This window comes from Cupressus sempervirens, chromosome 3 (assembly GCF_028749045.1).
Source record: "Cupressus sempervirens isolate cs-2001-9-10 chromosome 3, ASM2874904v1, whole genome shotgun sequence".
NCBI classification, from domain to species: domain Eukaryota; kingdom Viridiplantae; phylum Streptophyta; class Pinopsida; order Cupressales; family Cupressaceae; genus Cupressus; species Cupressus sempervirens.
Genome location: NC_143120.1, coordinates 824,942,662 through 824,948,025, shown reverse-complemented (window position 1 = coordinate 824,948,025; position 5,364 = coordinate 824,942,662).

Genomic DNA, 5,364 nt, shown 5'->3' with positions numbered 1-5,364 from the left:
CTTAGAAGCAGGGATTGGACATGGCTCTAACATCGACTCCTCATCTGCACCATCATCATGATACTTTGTTAAGTCTGCAATGTTGAGAATGGAATAAATTTGAATACCATCTGGCAACTCCACCTCATATGCATTTCTTGAGTCATGTTTCTTCAAAATTTTGCAGGGGCCAAATTTCTTCATTTTCAACTTGTTGTAAGTACCGGCTGGAATTCTTTCTTTTCATAAGTGTACCATGACTAGATCCCCTACTTGGAATTCCTTATGTCTTCTCCTTTGATCAACCCTAGCTTTATACTCTTGATTCATCTTGGTAATGTGTGCCTGAACCTCCTCATGTAGATGCTTGATATGTTCGACAAATTCTTCAGCTTCAACACTTGTCCTCTCCCCTTGCTCTATCTTCCTCAATTCTGGTGCAGTCCTTGGGCTACTTCCATATACAATTTTGAATGGTGATTTTCCAGTACTCCTATTTATAGAGTTATTGTAAGCAAACTCTGCTTGTGGTAGAATCAAATCCCACCCCTTGGGCTTATCCCCAACTAAACATCTCAACAAATTGCCCAGACTTCTGTTTACCACTTCTGTTTGGCCGTCAATTTGCGGGTGATGTGTGGAATTGAATTTCGAGTCTGTTCTCAACTTCTTCCACAATGTTCTCCAGAAATACCCTACAAATTTAGTATCTCTGTCAGAAACTATACTCCTTAGAAGACCATGTAGTCTTACCACCTCTCTGAAAAAAAAGTTTGCAATATGGAAAACATCATGAGTTTTGTGGCATGGAATGAAATGTGCCATTTTGGAGAACCTATCAACCACCACAAATACTGAGTCATTACCCCTTTGTGTCCTCAACAATCCAAGAACAAAATCCATACTTATGTCCTCCCATGGCTGTGATGGAAAAGGCAATGGCTGATATAGTCCAGTATTGTGACTAAATCCCTTGGCAACTTGACAAATTTGGCAATTCTGTACAAACTTCTTCACATCCTGTGACATTTGAGGCCAAAAATAATGTTCTTTGAGAATGGAAATGTTCTTATCTTGACCAAAATGTCCCGCCATCCCTCCACTGTGTTTCTCCTTAATCAGATTTTCCCTCATGGAACTCCTTGGAATGCATAATTGACTACCCTTGAATAACATACCATCCTAAATTAGATAGTCTAACCACTTAGTTTTGTCTATAGCAACAGGCTCTTTACAAGCTTTTCACGCTTTAGCAAAATTAGGATCCTCAGGGTACAAATTCTTGAGTTCATTAAACCCAACTACTTCAACCTGCATTACTGTAAGCAACAACTGTCTCCTACTTAGTGCATCTGCAACCCTGTTAGATTTTCCACTTCTATGCTTCAACACAAATGTATAACTCTGCAAGAATTCTACCCACTTCATATGCCTCTGATTCAATTTACCTTGGCTATTTAGGTACTGTAATGCCTGGTGATCAGTATATAAAACAAATTTCTTTGGAAAAAAATAATGCCTCCATTTCTTTAAGGCCTGAACTATTGCATAGAACTCTTGATCATAAACAGAATACTTCTTTTTTGCATCATTCAATTTCTCACTAAAATATGCAATAGGCTTACCTTCTTGGCTTAATATAGCCCCAATAGCACTACCACTAGCATCACAATCCACTTGGAACACCTTTCTAAAATTTGGAAGTGCCGAAACAGGTTGTTCTGTCACCTTCTTCTTCAACATTGCAGCTGCTGCAGTCCATTTGAACTCTTTTCTATCCCCTCTTATTGTGCCAGTCAGGGGTGCACATATGCCACTGAAATTCTTAATAAACTTTCTATAAAAACTAACTAGACCATGGAATGATCTTACCTCAGTAGCAGACCTTGGAGTAGGCCATTCCAAGATGGATTTTACCTTCTCTGGATCCATTTTAAGACCTTCAGGTGATATAAAAAACCCCAATAGACTAACTCCCTTTTTGCAAAGATAAACTTCTTCAAATTAATTAATAGTTTCTCTTCCCTTAACCTTTCAAGGAAACTACAAATATGCAATAAATGTTCTTCCAAAGTCTTGCTGAAAATTAAAATATCATCCAAATAGACAATAACAAATTTTCCTAAGAACTTCTTAAGTACCTCATTCATAAGCCGCATGAAGGTGCTCGGGGCGTTCGTTAATCCAAAGGGCATGACTAACCACTCATAAAGACCCTCCTTGGTCTTGAAGGCTATTTTCCACTCATCTCCTTCTCGTATCCATATTTGATGATAGCCACTCTTGAGATCTATATTTGTGAAGTATTGAGCTCCACTCAAGTAGTCCATAAGATCATCCATTCTTGGCAAAGGAAACCAATACTTGATGGTTATCCTATTTATAGCTTGAGAGTCTGTACACATCCTCCACTCTCCATCTTTCTTTGGTGCTAGTACTGTAGGTACTGCACATGGACTCAGGCTCTCCTAAATCAAGCCCTTCCTTAATAGCTCCTGAACTTGTCTATTTAGCTCCTTAGTTTCAGTAGGAGTCATCTTGTGAGTAGCCTTGTTAGGAAAACTAGCTCCTGGGATTAAATCTATTTGATAACTAATTTACCTTACTGGTGGCAATCCTTCTAGAACATTATCAAAGATAATATCTCCAAACTCACCTATTAAATCTGAAACTTCAAGTGGTATTTCACTACTACCTTCTTTATCTTTCCTAGGAATCAAAGCATAGCACATACGTTGATGTTTCATGCCATCTAAAAGCTTCTTTCCATCAACAAGACAAATCCTAGCACTACTACATACCTTTTCATCTTCCTTTTTCATGGGCTTCAGTTTGTGGCGAACTCCATCCTTTGTTAGGGAGTAGGTGTTTGCATGACCATCATGTACTGCATGCCTATCAAATTGTCACAGTCTTCCCAACAATAGATGGCAAACATCCATTGGAATAACATCACAGAGAACTTCATCATGATAACTCCCAATTTTGAATTTCACTAAACATTGTTCACTTACTAGGACCTTATGATCATCTTTCACCCAAGCAATCCGATAGAGCTAGGGGTGTTTCTCCCTTTTGAGCTTCAGCTTAGAGACCATCTCTTTTGATACCAAGTTATTAGTACTACCACCATCAATGATCACATCAAAAAATTTATCCTCACACTTGCATTTGGTACGAAATAAACTCCTCCTTTGTCCTGGTTCAATCTCACCACTTAGTAGGACCCTTTCATTTACCAAAGTCTCTCCTCTTTCTGCATCTTCTGAATGTGATGATTGTGCATCCTCATCCACATGAGCAACCCTAGCTTGACCCTCAACTCTCCTATCTATCCTTCCTTGTCATTGAGGGCATTCAAAGGCACAATGACCTTCTTCATTGCAATGAAAACAAGTACCACAGAAACCTCCTCTTCCTTGTCCATGTCCTCTACCTCTCCCTCTCTGATTTCCAAAGTCTTGATCATGGGAGTGGTTGAAACCCTCATTCCTCTGGTTCTTGCTAGTACCCACATCTTCATTTTTCTTTTGAGTTTCATTTCAGCCTCTAGATGACCTACCACTACCCCTTCCTCCTTGACCATGCCCTCTTTATCTCCCTTCAAATCTTTTATTTAGCTTCTCTTCAACTCGTAGGGCAAACTGGTATGCCTCTTCAACGCTGGTCATTCTTACCAGACTTAATTCCTCTTGGATGCTAGGTCGCATCCCACTGATATAATGAGCAACCTTCTCCTTATTTACTTCTACATGCCCCACTCTAATCAAAAGTCGATAAAACTCCTCTGTATATTCTTGGACTGATTTTCCTACTTGCTTTAACCCATGCATCTTCTTAAACAAATCAATCTCATAATCAACAAGAATGAACTGCTTCTTCAATTTTTCCACCATACGATCCCACCTTGTGATCTTATCCTTTCCTCTTCTATTTCTTTCCAATTGAACCTCTTGCCACTAGATTTTGGCGTGGCCTTTCAGTTTGGCCTTTGCAAACTTAACCCTATCTGGATCCCTAATATCCTCATACTCAAAGTACTCTTCCAGTTCATTGATCCAATTGATCAACTCATCTGGTTTCAAATTTCTTGAAAATACACCCACATCAATTGTAGTTCTTTTCCCAAACTTAGTAATGGCCCTAAAAAGCCTTTCCTCTACCTAATTCAAAACTTCCCCATCAAATTCTCCTTCTGGTCCAATTTCTTCTTCTTCATTGTCATCCTCACTTTCGTCGCCTGCAGCAACATTTGTTCCTCTATGGAGCTCCTCCTGCAATGCTTGTACCTACCTTTGGAGGGCTCTAACCTCCCTAGGATTAATAGCTTCGGCCCTTCCACCATGCTTTCTTCGTGGATGCATCTTCTTAATTCAAATGCAAAACCACATAGTCTTGGTGCAAACTGCCTCACAGTCGACACTCTGTCTACACACTTAGGAAAACTAGCTCTGATACCACTGATGAAGGACTGCTCTACTACCACTGACAAAGACATGCTCTGCTACCACTGAAAAAGGTATGCTCTGATACCACTGATGGGGACACAACCCAAGCATAGAATGGACACAACAAGAAAGGGAAAAATTTTTTAACTATGAGAAAATGCTAATACATTTAGTACAGAGAAAATAGATTTCAAAACATGCCCTAAGGGCTTACAATAGTATAAATCTGGAGATAATTTCTCCTTTTAGTACCTCCTCTCAAACTCCACTTTGAACTTCCTTTTACAATGGCAAAAATGTTCTTAAATAGACTTCGGAGGGTTAAGGATTAGGAATACATTCTAGAAAGTGCTAGTTGGCATCCACCAACCAAATAGAAAGCTCTAGAAGTCACATTAGAAGTCAGAAAAAAATTAGAAGAATCCAGAAAGGGTAACCGAACTTGCGGGAGGCATAACTTTTGAACTGGAGCTTTGATTGATAGACCGCTTACATTTCTAGAAAGCTCTCGAAGTGCTCTATAGCCTTATGGACCAGCTTCACTCGTCCCCCATTTTTTGGCCCTATTTGAGGTCATTTAATGCTCCTAACCTGACTTTGAACCATTCTTAGGATGTCTCCATAAAATGAAAAACTGTGATAACTTTCAAACTGTGGGGCCTTTTGACGTGATTCTTTTTGTGGAATACTCTAAATTACAATGAAAATCTTTTGACCAATTTACACCTTCTAGTTCACCAAAATGATGGCTCAATTAAATACTCCTATTTTTCTGGCATTTACATGTATCTCAAGGTGTTCAAATACTCTATCCTAGAACACTGATAGTGGAACTGTGAGAGTTGGAACCTTTATTTGACTCAAATGGGTATCCAGAAGTGAAAACACATGAAACAAAAACTAAGTCTAACTACATTTTTTTTTGGTTGACACATGA